Source organism: Myzus persicae, unplaced genomic scaffold (genome assembly GCF_001856785.1).
Source record: "Myzus persicae strain clone G006 unplaced genomic scaffold, MPER_G0061.0, whole genome shotgun sequence".
Classification (NCBI taxonomy): Eukaryota; Metazoa; Arthropoda; class Insecta; order Hemiptera; family Aphididae; genus Myzus; species Myzus persicae.
The window spans coordinates 32,058-49,682 of NW_019104226.1; the positions used below are offsets into that span (position 1 = coordinate 32,058).

The window sequence follows — 17,625 nt, forward strand, 5'->3', positions numbered from 1 at the left end:
GAGATACCATAATAACAGGTTTTATCATTTTTAATAACTTCCCTCCGGTGTCTAAACCTATAGTACGCCTCTGTATATTATAATATTATTATCTAATACACTAAAACATGTAAAATATATTATAAATTATATATAAATATATACGTGTAGGTAACGAATTATGCATGTCTGTGTACATGCCATTACTTTGTTATACATGCACGTATATGGATTTAGTTGCCACCGAATATGGGCCAACTTGACCCACCGCAATAATACGATATAGCCAGTTGAAAGTATAATAAATAACGTTTTATGAAATAAAGAGAACAGGTTGGCGTTTTGTTATATTAAAAATAATATTTAACTTCATACATTTCGAATAATTTATGAGACGTCGGAGTCGCTGCTCGTTATGTATTAATTTTCAAATTAAATAATAATACCAATTTGTTTTCATTATCAGCTAAAAATAAGGCTAATATGTAACACTTTAACTTATATTTACTATTTTGTATAATATTACTTAATAACTAACATATATTTTCTAAAAAAAAAAAATTTTTTCACTTTAAGTAGAATTGTATTAGGTATAGCTCACACTAATTATTGTGTTATCAAACATCTTAAATAAGTAGGTGGTACTTAAAACTTCAGAAAAGATACCTTCGTCTGTCCATTTCTTTCTTTATCTAGGAAATGTCTACCAGTCATAACGTAACAACTTGTTACGGTAACTGAACAGTGGGTCAGTACATAACTATTTAATTGTATTTCAACTAAACAATAGTGTATACAAATAATTTTATCATTTAGTTAAAATAATATTCAGGGTATTGTATAATAAATAAACTAATAATTGCATCAACATTTTTTTTTAAATTTATTATATTATCTTAACATATTGGAGAGGACGCTGCTATTCGCTAAGTTCAGCACGTGTTAGGGTGATCAGTTTTTCTAGATTTTTAAGATGATATTGTATTTTTTATAACATATTGATAAGTAAGAAATTTACAATTTATTGTATTATTATTAAGGAACTCAGTTAGAAAATAGAATAATATTTAAAATTTAAAGTATATATAAGAACAAATCTTTCATGAGTGCATGACATGATATTTTCTATAATTGGAATTTTTGAAAAAAAAAATAAAGACTATAATTTTTTTATTATGTCTTAATATAATTAATGTGTCTTTATGAATATAAGGTGGATTAATTGCGACTAAAAATAATTATACCGATACCGAATCAACACGTGGATACCGAGTAGGTATGTATTTATCAGCAGTTTGGTTGTCAACGTTAAATTTATAACTTTATTTTGAATTATAAGGTAGGCACTTAATAAAGAGGCAGGTGTCGATTATTTAAACAAAAATAATAACATCTTTGGTTGTCACGATTTTAAGAATAATTATTTCGCAAGCTAAGGCTCACGTATGGATTTAAACTGCCTAGCAGCTATATATTATAATATTAAAACACACGATTAGTCGATTTATGGTCTAAAAATCTGTCAAATATATTGGTGAAATGATATGTATGCATACATATGTATAATTATGTTTCATCTGTTTTGTATCTCTTCATAATATAGTTAGATGCCGTGATTTATTATCGAACCGTTATTTTCTCCAGTATTTATATCTGCACCAAAAAAAAAAAAAAAAAATAATAATAATAATAATTCTTATTGCTTGTAAGTAATGATAAAAAAAAAAAATATTTCAAAAATAATTTATTATTTACATAACAATTGCGATAATGGTGTAATTTTATTATGATTTATTAGTATTAAAAAACTAATACAAACATATTTCTGATATTATTCTTACTATATGTGCTTTTATTTACCTCAATACATCTAATTATCATATTACTATGCATATTATGTAGCATACTTTTCAATAATTTAAACTATAATCATTATATTATTATGTGTATTATTTATGTATCTATAGAATTGATTTTTGCTTAACATTTTTCCTACAATTAAGGCGTAAAATAACAATACTATTTTACAGTTTAATGTATTTGTCGAACACTAAGAAAATATAAATACGATGTAATAAATAATAATTAAGACAAGTTATAATTTTATAAACACGCAGTAATTCGATTGGTCATTCGAAAAGTTAAATGGATGGATTTATATAATATGTTTGTGACATTGAATTTTATGAGAACGATAAATCAAATCATTTATAAAGCAGTGATCTAATCTTTAAGCTGCAGACGTTGAGTTTTTTTTTTAAAAGATGAACATTACGTTGATAATTTTCACTTTCTTCTATATTATTATTATATATTGGGACTTTTTAAAAATAACACGTTTAAACTGTACGATCTAAAGTAATTTCCCAACTTTAAGAGCTGTTTCATCGCCCTAAAAACTTACTGTGTTTAAGTCATATTATAGTTTTAAAGTTAACTATTCGTAGGTATACAACTTTTTTATGATATGTTGTAGTGTGTAGAATCTACACTGTAGATAACACCGTATATAGCGTAAACCCATCATAGGTGTTTAAATATACGTTTTTTAAATATTTGAAATGACGAAATAAATACGTGATGTATAAATCAAGAATCTATAACAGTATTTAAGTAAACAAACTTTTTAATTTTTAAAGTTTTTCAAAATATATATAAATATATATATACAATGTAGACAACATTATTGGGTAACATTGTAATATTTTCTAAGCGCATCATATATTGTTAGAACTAACAAGCGTATAAGAAATAATAATCCATTTCTCTAATGACCTTATATATTGATCGTTAGCAATTTCAAAATATAATCTCCGATGACAACCCGAAGAAAAAAAATAATGTTACGTTTAATCTATAATAATTGTTCCGTTGTACCCTATATACCTTCCTTTTATCCCGTTATAATGTTCTATACATCTATAATTGAAGACAAGTGTTAATATACACGCACGTGGATTGCGTTACAATAAATTTGCCTGTACTCGAAACTACAATGAGACTTGGATCGATACCGGCAATGTAGGTACCTACCTATATAATATACATGAACCATTTAACCACGTGCATTTTTGAAATTTTCTTTCACGCCCGTATTGCAGTCGGGATTATAGTCACTGCGACCGGGTAAGTGGTAAGTGTGTGTGTAACAACGGTAAACAAGTATCGTTAAACGTGTAACTCCGCAGTCGCGATGTTTACACACAGACATACATTACGCTTTGCAGCCGCAATGTGAATGTAAAACACATCGTATAAATCACAATTAAGCCCAATACTCAATGATACTCTGGTCGATAGTCGATAATATTATACTTCATAAAATTACTATCGTACGTCATATTATATAATCAACTAATCACAGAACAGATAAGTAGATAACATAGTATTATTATAGAACGTCTATAATATAGAAAACCAAATCGAAATTATTGGTTATTGGTATAGTTATACCACTTACCATTTATTATTATTTATTGATTTAATATCACATTATTTTATTGGACATAAATTATAGGTATAGGTATATTATATTCTTAAAATTTCATAAAATTAAAAATTAAAAAATTTTTAATTGATAAAAATTGTTATTCACGAGCATTTTTTGATCATATATTTTGATACGAAATCTCAATTCCAAATACATGATATATTTTCATTTTAGTGAATAAAATATGTAATAAAATGCTATCAACTAGAAGTTTGTCCGAAAATTGTATATTTTAATAGCTGTGTGTACAGAAACATTTTATGTTTTTTTATGGTCATGCGTGTTATTTAATTCGTCATAGTGTTCATAATATTATTTATTCTAATTAAAATAATCATAAATTTAAAGTACGAATTTCTAACACGAATTGCACGTATGTTTATATTATTCTCTGTTTCTATACTTTGTGCTGTAACCCGCGGAGGTGGCTTATGAAATAGAATATTTCTGCTGGCCCACGGGCGTACCGAAAATATTGAGTTTACTATAATTTACAACCTGAGGTTGTTGTTTGAAGTCCAGTGTCGGTCATTGTTCAAAGAATTAAAATGAGCTGTTACAGTACCTATTACGTACGTACGTCGGCCGCCGATTATGTCGATTCCCGTTTTACTCTTAATATTTTATGTTGTGACTGTAAAATAATCATATAATGCCATAGGTTATAATAATAATAATAATAATAATAATATAATACAAGCTGCGAGATCTATATGATAATATATATTTTAAAGAATTTATGGCCGACTCGACGATATATTTGGATCGGATAGTATAATATAATACGAGTATCTAATATATATATATTACCTATATCGATACAGCCGACAGCGTATAATCCCCGGGCTCTTAAAGTTTCATTATAATAATAATAATAATAATAATGGTACTCCACTACTTCTATTTTTTATTTTCTGTTATATACCTATACATATATACATTCCATATTCCCACATACGCATTTTCATTGGTGCGGTTCAGTGTGTATTCCCAACTGTATAAACCTATAGGTATATAGATACAGCTATAATATATTGTTTCGGTTTCGGTTTTGTATCATTTATCGTATTCGATCTGGTTTCGATCAACTTTTACCATATAATATAATATGTCACCTTGACAGTATATACGGGCCGGCGTTCACTTTTCGCATAATATAGAGGTGGCGATCGCCTTGGATCTGAACGCCAATAATGAACGTGTAGACGTGTCATAAGCACCGCCCACATGTCAGGGTGTTGCGATTTTCGCCGGATTACGCGTTGCCTCACTACTGTGCAATGGACTTGTACTTGTCTCAAGTACACATTTTGATTTTTGATCGGTCTGCCACCGCTTCAGTTGCGCACCACGGACGAGACCTTGATTGGGAATAATAATAATATAATAAAAATAATTGATACGAGAAATTATTAGAAGCTGATGCAGCTATAATATCTTCTTGATATTATTATTACATAAAAAATACAGTTGTATCCGACTAACAATATTCATCCAGAAAAGTTGTGGTTCCTACGACTGCAAGACTTATGCGACGACGACGTGTGAACGCAAGAAGGTCTCTAGACGAAGACGCCAATCGTAGATTAGTTTCGACCGAATTACAGCTAAATTATAGTGATTACTTTTACAAAGTTGTGTGGTTTGAAATCATTCGTCCGCGCATCAGGATCGGTATGTACACATGATACGTGTAAGATTGAAATGTTGTTGTCAATGAGATTAAATTTTCTATACCTATAACTATACATTTATTTCCAGTTTTAGATCCTCTACACCGATTGCCTCTATAGCCTATATAGGTTCATATAACCAAAACATGTTGCCGGAGTGCGGGCACACATTTAGTATTGTAATATTTAGCGCATGTAGTAAAATCGTTTCACGAATCACGAATGTGCTCGACAATCTGTTCGTCTTTTCAGAATGGCTGTGGTTATTAAAGGTACATTATTGTGAGCGGTGTATACTTGAAATTATTTTTTTTTCACGTCAAATATATGACCTAGGTGGCCAGGTTCAAATCGAATCCAGGGGCGTCTAAATAATGTGAATATATAATATTATAATATACTTGAAACGTGGAAGCAGCTATTCATTATAATATTATATTATTGAATAGGTACAATAACGCGTGTAGGTACCTAGGTATACACCTATATAAAAAGAAAAATCGTTCCGGCTCGTGTTTGATTTACTGGCCCCCTTGGTTCACGTGACGGACGTACAGTTACGAGCAATTATAAAATAAGACATATATTATGTACGCTTACACGTCTTGCCAGAGAATGAAAAAAAATATATAGTACCAATCATGGATACTTCAAATAACTGGGTCGGTTTTTACAAAGCAAGACAATGGCACGATTGTTGTTATTGCCCTTACATTGTCAACAAACAGCTTACTATTATTATTACTATTATTACACATATTCCCATCATAAAATATGTTTTTGACGTTTCCAGATTTTTTTCTTTTCGATTATTTTTTTTTACTATTTTTTTTTTTTATTATTATATACGAACGTATATTATTATAGTGAAAACCGCGCTACAAAACAAGAAGTAACAAAACGTAACTCGCACGATTCTGTCGTGATGGACCATTTGAAACGCGTTTTTATACTATACGGCGTGGGTGAACCTCATTTTATATTGTTAGAATTATCTAAAGGTAGCCGACCGACTCTGCCAACAGCTACTGGCAACGTGATCTGTGACTTGGGCCAAGACCACGACTAAATAGATAATAGTATCTTTAATCGTGGGCAAGGCAGTGATCGTCAAGTCTCGAGTGTTCCGGTTGGTGTAAGTGCACAGGTCTTAAAAATTCGTCGGGCCACTATTGTAAGAACATATTTTGTACAATCATCCGTCTTCATGTTTAGCGACACTCACCCTCCGCGTTTATGCAGGCGGTTAAAGGCACATTCATAAGACACAGATACGGTCCATTCATATTTATATTTATTGTAAACTTGACGTTACGCGCAGATAGAATGTAGCTTGGTTAGGTAATTGGTTTTTTTTTGAGGGGTTTTCTGAAACTATACCTGTTTGGTACAATATCGGCTGAAAAATAAAATATCAAAAATTTGCTTTAAACTATATAATATTATTTTAGGTGTATATAGGCACTACCTATACGCTTGAAGAAAAACTTATACCGTAAAACAACATGAATGTCAGCCAATGAATTCTTTATCATCGAGCTCGTCTGATTCCGATTACAATTTTTTATAACTACTTTTATTACATCTCACGATAATATACTCTCCCGAATATTATCTAGTGGAATGTCCTGCACGATAGCTGCTCTCGCGGTTCTCGTGAATCTCTCGGTGTTACACATACGCACGCACGAAATCCGAATACTTCTCGACGTTTCGATTCTTCTCTGCCGAAACTTGTAATACGAGTTTGTTGGCGACAGTAAAAATTACATTATAATTATTATTATGCTCCGATGCGTATGGATGCAAGAAATAATAAAGAAACATAATATTGTTATTACGGCCATCAAACATTCTGTTCGCATTGAACTCCGAATATTCTTACAGTCGAACCGGTTTTGTGTACTGCCTCCAAAACAAAATAATAATCGGAAGCTACCAAATAAGTAGAGCAATCTAAATGAATCATCTTTGTTCAAACATCTGTATTTTCATTTGTTCGAGACACCATTGCACAGGTGTTGAAGAAAAAAATATTTCAGTGCTGATCGTATTATGTAGTACTAAACACAATGCGACGATTGTACCTACTAATATTTTTTATTTCAAATGATTATCGTAAAAAAAATTAATGCATAAAAAAAATAAAAACAGTGTCGATTTCTAAGTCGTGTAATAAAATACAGAACCTATAACGTTATTTTGAAATAAGCTTAAGTTTATATGTATTATGTTTTATTCTCTAGGAACCCGATGGATTTGGGTTTCATTTATGTCGAAATAATTGTAGTCGAATATTTACATAATATAGCTGCGATTTGACGAGAAAATAAGCTTATAGTATTCGTTTTATGTTATACTATAAACTGAGACCAAAATAGGTGTGAAGTTAGTAGTGGCTATTATAAACACGATTTGTTGGTATGCATACAATTAGGCCAAGATTGAGGAGGGTCATGGCCTCGGGTCTACAATTCTATATGTTCTAGGGAGTCACTGGTGGTCAGTTATCGCTACTATTTAAATATTTAGAATAATGTGTATAATACCTATTTATTAAATTTTATATTATGTATACATAATATTATATTGTATGAATTTACTTATATACCTACGTATTTTTTCTCATTTGTAATTATTGTATCAAATTTAAAAATCCTTAACCTAATACCTACTACGTTATATGGAAATTAGTAGAATTGTTCTTATTTTTAACAATATGTATCATTTTTATCATTTCGTATTTTGTTTATCTCAATAATATGTATAGGTACTCGTATAACGACTAAATCCAATGTAGGTATACGTTGTTATGCTGTTGTTTTACACAATGTTGACTGTTTGAATATCGTCTTTTTTACTACCTAATCTTAATAAATAATATTTGCTGGTTTTAGTTTTTTTTTTTAAATATGTTTAGAATATATCAATAATTTAGTGTTGTTAGTTCTATATTCAACTAGATAAACTGGCCACCCTTAAAATTTCTAAAATAGCATTTAAATTATGTACATTTTGTATCGGTCTGAATAATATTAAAAATAATAGATCATTCATTTTTTTACTATTCTAAATTGTTTATTTGACGATTATTTGTACATTTTTTTAGTATAACATACATTAAAGACACGTACATTGGAATGATGAAAATACTATCATGCGGTAATATCGCTACTGTATATTATTGTCGACACGATAAAACGTGCAATATTTTTCACGAATTGCAGTTGGTTGCAGTTATTGAATGAATAATGATAATAATAAAAAAGCAATTTAAATAAACATAGAGTTGTGTAATGTGTTTCTCGTACGGATGAGTTTCAAAATCGAAATTATACAGTAATTAGTAATTACAACGTAGTTGCAGGACTATACAGAAGGTATCATGCAAACAAATCGTTGTTCCTAACTATATATGCGATCAGTATCGATGCTATATTATAAGTATTATAACGACACACGTTTCTGACAATAATTGTCTTCGACTCGCCAAATAATAATAGTCGTACAGTCATAATTGCGTCCTATAATTGGTGGCCTTTTGGGGGGAGGTTGAGCGGGAGCGTATATATCTACCTAGTCGTCAGCTGCAGCATTATGGAAAATGTATTCGTGACCAGACCTAGGTATATAATTTCAAAGTCGTTTCGAGCTCACGATAACAGCCCAACTTCGTAGCAAATTTGATCCTACTGGTAATTTATTTGTTCGCTTTTACCTCCTCTGAATTTTTATCCCTCTAATCGTTTCATTACGTGCACGTGTGTAATATTGCTGTGTGCGCTAATCACGCTACCGCATCTCTGCGCAGCCTCAGCGTCCGTCGTCTCGTCGTCGTCGTCGTCGTCGTATTAACTGGTATACATAATACTTGTAAGTACTGTTGCAGTAATTAGCAGTAGGCCATTAAAATAACTAATAATATACATGAGAGTCAAGACGTACAGATAAACGGAAACCTCACTGCAAGCAGCCCAGACGTCGTGATAATGCCCCTGATCATTATATTATATTTGACGAAACAAATATGATACGAGTATAAGAGGTAGCTATGGTCCTACTACTGTTGCTGCTGCTGCTACAGTGCTCGTTACTAAATAAGTACATTATATTAATATAATTCGTTGTTTGGTAAATTTAATTTCAGCAATCCGATTTAGGCGTATTATAATAATGGTTACTTAATTGGACACCACGTCATTTTTTATACCGTATCATAATTTTTAATATTTTTATTTCATCGCCAAGTCGAAGTCCGAAGACATCATAATATAAACCTGCCAATTATCTGAGCCCTGACCGATTTCAAGTCTTCTCGACTAAAAAACATAATTCACAAATTCGAATAGGGGAAGCGTATGAATACGACATAAGCAAATTTAATTGTGTTCCCTAGCTATAACTATAACTGATTTGAGTTTCACAAGTGTTAAAACTATGTTTTTTTTATCGCCGTTCGAGCAGGTAAATCGCCTATTCAATATTAGTCGGCCACAGGATAAATCAAATCTTCAAATATTAATAGAAATGTAATGTATAGAAATCAAATGCTATGTATAATATTGCACAGAGCTAATACTTAGTATTTTTTTTTCGAAATCAGATGTATCATATTATGAATTGGTTATGTAGTGTATAATATAATGTATAATACTATGATATTAATATATAAAAATACATACATTACCTACACAGCTGCACCCTATATACCAGTTAACCAAATACTGAATACGATATTTTTATGATTTACTTTTACATAAGATAAATATCGTACCTGTCTTATACACTACTGTAATACGCATTGTATTGCGTACTTTGAAAACGTAGTTGGTTTTGCGATGTTGCAGTTTTGCATAAAAATATGTTTATGATCTTTGTGTGCGTTTTGTCCATACTTACGCCTACTTGGATGTATTTTTATTGCTCACAAATAGTGTCGCCTTCTATTTTTATTGTCGATTTAAATAGTATTCGTGATTATTTTTTGAGATGTTTAATGCAGTATTACTGCGATCACGTTTGTTTGATATTATTACATTTACATAGATTTCATTGATAAATTATTATTTATTACAGTATAACACATTTAGGTTTATGCTTGAAATGAGTAATATGAACAACCAATGATGCGTAATGTCTATATTTTAGAAATGTAGAACACCGACCATGATAATGAATGACTAATGCGTAACTAATTCGATCATATATCATCGGATTATATACTTTTGTAATTCATATTCTTTTAAAAATCGAATGTTCATTTAAAATTTAAAACTTAAATCGACTAAATGTAAGTACAATGTACAAACATATTTAATTAACGTTTTTTCAAAAGAATGTATAACCACATCAGATCGATATTGCTTTGTTCTAATTTTATGTATTCAAACAGACGAACTATAAAATATGTAAGTACACATTTGGTTACACAATCTTGTAAAAATATATAACAATTTATGCTTAAGTGCGTACGTACAGTAATAGTTGGTAATTATTAAATCGTTTTCAGCATTCAATTATCATAAAGCTAATTTCAATGAAACATTAAGCTCACGCATGGTAGATGTGTGTAATTGTATATAACTCACAAAATAGTCTAATTAATCAAAACCTCTTCCTCGAGGCAAACATTTTGGCAATCAAAAATGTCAGTTGATACGTTTTTTACATGTCCACGTTGAATCTATTAGGCGGGAAAAACAAACGAACAGTCCTACTGCGAATAGAACTACATAATTTGATATGATTGCCTGCCTACCCGACGATAACTGAAATTATAAACGTTTACGAACTCCCGCGCCTCGGGGCTATTATGGTTTTTTAATTGGGTTAGAATTTCGTTTTTGATATTTTTTCTTTGCCACAGTTTTGTGTCGTAATGCCGGCATGCGTTCTCAGCCAAACTGGTTTGTTGGAATATGAATTTTTTCACGTAAAAAACCATCTGAAAATACGACAGACGACAAAAACGATGTTTTATGATGTGTACACATCCAGGGCAATAATTGTTTACGGGACGTTAATAATTTTTTTTTACAGGACGTTTGACTTAAAAAAAAAACATTAACTGGGTTAACTTTTAGTGTATACAGTTTTTTTTCGAACCTACCTATAAACGGAACAGCTGGATTTTATTGCAATTAAAAATAATAATGAGGATTTAGGATAATCCAAAAATATATTATGCATATAAGCTAGACTATATGTTGTCTCAAACAAGTGCAGGTGTATCTGTAGCAGGAGCCACTTACCCATATTATAAACATATAAAACGCAAATTAATTTCAAAACATAACTTACAATTTATTTGTCCATTATATTTTGTATTTATAATAATGTGTTTATCGTTATTAATATGTTTATGCCATGATGATGCAATTATAACATGTATAATACATAAAAACATAATAATATTAGTCAACGGTTATTGAATGGCTTTTCGCTGTGAACGATTATTGGATTATGTATATCAAGCCGACTCTTGTGGATGATCAATTTTAAAATGTGTTATTAAATATTTTCTAAGATTCAAATTATATTTTTATTTCATAAAATTGTACCTACTGGAATATGTACCAACCATGTAATTATAGCACTTGATTATACATACCTATATAATATATATATATTTTATGAAGGGATTCTACCAATTTATATTTTATGTCTTATTTAAATTTTTGCGCATGTACCTGGTATACCAGTATTAGTTATTGGGTCAAGTCATTTTTATTCGATGTATGTAAAAGTTGTAATTGCACACATTTTATACTTTAATTTCCTCAAATTAATTTATTCTATATATTATGTTGGTGCAACAAATCAAACGAATATAGTTCGACTCCAACCTTAACCCAATCATTTTGACAAAACTCTGGTATAAACGGATTTCAAATAATTTAAAGGTTGAACGTAAAAAATATACACATATGAGCATAATTTAAAATTATTCAAAGTAGATGATGTATATTTTATTTTTGTATACATACATTATGCACTCGTGTTATATTAGGGCGATTGACCTAAGAAAATGACAGTGTTAACATTTTAAATGTATTCGTCTCTGCAGGAATATTTATAGGTACCTACCAGTGGTTTTAAATTTAATTTATTTAACGACATGATTTTATTACGTTATTATCCGAGATAAATTCAAGGCGTGTGTATACAAATTTTTATCTCAAATATTAATACGCCGCGTAGTCGCATTTTATCTTATTATTAGACTAATAAATTGTTGTAACATTTCGAGGATTAAAACATTATTAAATATTTCAGTTCTATAAATAATAATATAATAACCTTTTTAAGCATGCACAATATAACAACTCTATTTTATGAATTAATTATTTTTGATGAGACGTATTATATACATTTTTAAATGACACATGCTTATAATTTATTAAAACATTATGAACCATAATATTATTATCATCGTAACCTAATGTACAACTGTGCAAGTGTATTAAACAGAGGTAAATCGAATATAATCCTAGTGGTAAATGTCAATACGCTGAATAATATTATTATGATGCTCAAAATCAACAATAATAACATTCATACACGTTTAAATCAATATAATTTATACTTACAGATATAATATAATATATAGTATATCAAATATATCATATCTCTAACGATGATATGCGTCATATACTTTTGAAGTTATGGTCTTTAGATATAACAGTACCTATGTGACTTTGTAAAACTGTAACACAATTTATAAAATATTAGAATATAATTTAATGATTATTAGTAATAATACGTATAATGCATAATGTAATAATAATAATATTCAAATAATAATATATTCTATCTATATTTTGTTTCATTAGTATATTTTAACTATTGCATATGATATATTAATTATAAAAAAAAACTTAATTATGTATAAAAACAATTATAATATTATGAAACAAGACTAATAGTCATAATATTTAAAGCATACTTTACTGTTCTATGTGTCATTACAGTGAACCTTTATACATATTTATAATAATTGTTCTAATGGTGAATACAGTTCACGTTAAATTTATTCGTAAATACCAATATAAGTAAAAAAAAACAAGAGGTACTTCAATGCTATTAATCAGCATAGTGAAAAAAAAATTCAAAGGAAATTGTACATTTGAGGTGAATTATCTAAAACTACATGCGCTAAAATTATACGATTTTTAACTGTGCACTACGTTTGAAATATTATACCGTTAACCGCGGGATCCAACAATGATAACTCTGACGTTAGTTTTCATACTTTTATAATGTTATTTTATGTTTAAGTGGATATACTAAATAGGTAGGTAATACCTACATGCCATCGATCAAGGGCCGCCTGCTATGAATTTAAATTGTGATCGTTTACTCCTCTGCTGATGGAAATCTAATCTAATACTGTATAAATGCGGCATATGCATATACGTATACGTATATAGATTTATATTTTATTTCTGTTTCTGCAGTATTAAATCCATTAGTTTTGACTAATTTAAATCGCGATAATGTTATGTAAATTGAATTTTCCAAAATACACGCTGTCTGAAAATGACTGATGGATGAAAATTGCACTGCACTATAGTGTATGTAGTTAGGTAGGTACTTGATAATTTTTTTCCTTCACAACTGCGGATTACCGGTTTTTACCTACTCGGGTTTGGATCGAAGTCGTTTGCTGCAGATATCAATTTAAATATCGTTAAAATTTCGTTGGGGAAATTAGTTGAGGTTATTTTTTGTATCGAAACGGTTTGGGTCGGAAATAGATTAACTGGCCGCCACAACAATAAGCCGCGATTCGAGCTAAATTGATGTGTCAAAACTGACGGCCGTTGTGAAATGGGCTGCACTGTGGTGTCCAAAGTTGAAACGTATAATTGATTTCAAAGAAAGCCACTGATACCTATTTTGCCGTGGTATATATTACTTTAAAAGTTGTTTGACGGGCCAGTGTGTAAAAGACGGACGTTTTACGGAGCCGGCACACAGTATTTTCTCATAGGTATAGGTACATCTATACCACGGATAAAAAACAACTCATTGGCGATTCGGATACAATAATATCAACACTTAACACCCTCTATATAATAACACACGTACGAGTGTAGGTAGGTATATGTCTTGATATTTATGATTTAATGGAATGATCAATTAAAAAAATGACGGTTAAACATGTATATAGCCAACAGTTGTATTTGGTGTAACATTTAAATCCAGTCCGACAATTATATTATATATATATAGTTATAAACAGTTTAACTATGAAAATATTTTTTTCACCAGTATTATGAATATAATTATTATTAAATATTAGTAAATATTTTTTAATGTATTCACTCCACTTTTATGCATATATGATTTTTAATTCAAAACTATAAATATGTTTGACACACCCACACACACCCAAATATATATATTATATATTATAATTTATAATTAAACAAACAAATTAAATACAACACTATTTTCTTAACCAGTTTACGTTTTGTTACGTGCATGAAATGGTTATATCTTTGAGTATTTATGTAAAAAAATAACCCACGTATGGTGAAGATCAAGGCTTGTTAAATACGCGATGACAGTTGTATTTAGCAAAAAAAAAAACATTTAAAAATGAATAGTGGTAAGAGAGTTCTATAAAAAGAATATTTCGTTAATTATTTTTATACGTTATTCGACTATAAAAAAAAAAAACAAAAATAAAAATTAGTCACTATCATTATCAATCAAACATTTATCTACCAATTATATATTAATTATATCATTATTACCTATATTATATATTTTATTGCTTGTATTATACTATTTTCCCATCTTTCTTCATATATGTTGTTGAGACATTTCGTAATAGCCATTCATTTTCCATACAATCTTGTTTTCCCTAAGATTTTTCCCAAATTTAATCCGATTCTATTTTTGCTAAATCAACATTTAACAAGTCGATTTCTTGTCACGTCTTATGTGACCTATCGACTCCCGTGCTGATGGCTGTGTTCCAGCACTTCTAGTTTGAATCTGTTATTAGTATATATTGTGTGCAAAGCTGCTGTCTTTAGTAAGTTGATTTGAAGTGCATACTGAGATTAAGAAGTTTTCGAAAAAATTGCCGTCGGATTTTTCCTCGGACTTTGGTGTACTCAGTATCAGAATAACGAAATTGCATAATAATAATACTAATATAATGTACGCGACACGCATCTGCAGGTAAACGGCGTAGTTTACGGCGATTTTGATTTATTTTTACCCCTCCGTTGTACTCCTATAACGTGAATATGTCTATTAACTGTCGCGCATAATTTATCGCCCTCTAATTGAATTCTATATTGGAAAGTCAGATGATTTAAATCACTCATTATCTGAGTCACAGCGCGCGCTTAAGTGGACCGTATAATTATTGCCCATTTGTCTGCAGTTAAAACCGTAATAACTAATAACACCGGTGGTTCATGTTTGCACAAGAAAATCATAATTATCCCAAATTAACAGACTCGCGTGTATCTGTATCTATATCCACGTGTATTACGCATATTCGTGCATATTATATCACATGTGCGGTGTGTGCACACGTCATGTGTGCTACCTAAATGGAATCCCTAGAAAATGTTTCTCTGAACCGCGTGGTATTCAGGTCACACGATCCTTGGGGGGATTTCAGACGAGGCCTTGGACATTAATGAAATTAAAACAACAACAACGTTGTTGGTACCGATGTAATACACTATATACATACGTGTATTAATATATAACATAATAATATAATGCGACCACCAATGAAATATGTTATGCATTTTTTCTTTATTTAAAAACATCGTCGTCGCGTCAAGTAGATTGCCTCGATTGACACGACGGCGCTCAACACGAATAAAGCTATAAATTCGGAGTGCCCGGCGTTGTATTATAAGTTTACGATTAGGCACACCATAACCCTTTAAATATGTATAATACAATATTATCTGATATTGATAATATTATAGTATCGAGACATTTCACGTGGGTAGATTTTCGTATACTACAATATTATTACTGTTATTATTACTATGACTCTCGTGTGGATCGCGGATAACGGAGTATCTAATTAATAATTATAATTATTACTTACTATATCGTACAGGACGTATATTGTGCGGTTTTCGCGTAATCTGCAACGTCTGCGCCGCGCACAGAATGTGGATACAGGCATAAGCTATATAATTACTCGCGTATATCTACTTTTAAATATTCATAATAATGGCATTAATATTATGATTTTTCGTTTGATTTAAAAATATATAGGTACAAACAGCAACATGGGTACCTGTACTCGAATACCCATAGGTACGGCCGTGGGTAGGAATATTGTTTTACCGCGGTCCTAATAAGATCATTGTGCATTTTGATAATTATAGGTAAATCCGTTTTCGTATCGTAGGAGCCACAAAACAGAATTATTGGGCGGCCCCTTATAATAATAAGACGATAGTATGATTACAACCCAACAGTATACTATTATAAAATATACTATAATCCGCGTGTTCAAGTTTAACGGCCGTGTCATAATAATAATAATATGATACTTTGAGACGATGTAGGCAGTGACTTCAACGAACGGACACACTGATGTCAACACTATAGCACACCAAACGTGTCTGATTTCCGACCCACCGGCGATCCAACCGTGACGGGACGCATCTATCGTCCTTCTCTTAGAGTTTTCACATTGGCGTCCATACAACGGCCGCCGACCTCGGACCGAAACTGATTATCATATTATTATAACGTGAAAATTATAATTATTATATAACTATTATTATTACTATTATTATTATATTGATAGGACTACGGAGCTACACACAACAATGACACGATCCGCGAGAATTACAAGTGTGTCAAGGTCCCGGGGACTCATTCATGAATTGCATTAGATTGAATAATATTATATTGTTCGTGATGCTCGACCAGAATTAATTATTCAGCGATGCTTTTCATATTATAATAATACAATATGACATATGTAATCAAATCGAACAAAGGATGTTTAAACCCTTAGAACTATATAGGTACCTATATCGAGATGGTTATACTTTAAAATAAAAACAATTTACCTACATATTATTATAATTATTATTATTATGAACTCTGTCAATGTTTTAAATCTTAAATGTATAAACTATAATATGGGTACAATGTTTATTATATGAGACGATTGTATCTGTCATTCGAGCCTCTAGGCTTCAATAACAATATTACCGTAGGTATACATGAAGTATATTCTTATTGCAATCATAATATTATAATGTACTGCAGAGTGCAGCAGAATTTATAATATACTCTGAATAACAAAAGCGAACTCGAGTGCATAAATGAATAGTTGTATAATGTTATGATTTCTACAAACTTACATGCACAATATTAGCAGACATCAGACACACACACACGCACGCACACACACACACACACACACACACACACACACACACACACACACACACACACACACACACTCACAAGTGTAGA

General features: G+C 30.5%; 1 protein-coding gene across 2 annotated transcripts in view; it reads left to right on the forward strand.

Annotated features, from left to right (window-relative positions):
- LOC111040213 (NADPH oxidase 5) overlaps positions 1-17,625 on the forward strand; it is an 84,715-nt gene that overhangs the window by 20,132 nt on the left and 46,958 nt on the right. The gene's annotated exons all lie outside the window — the stretch shown is intronic.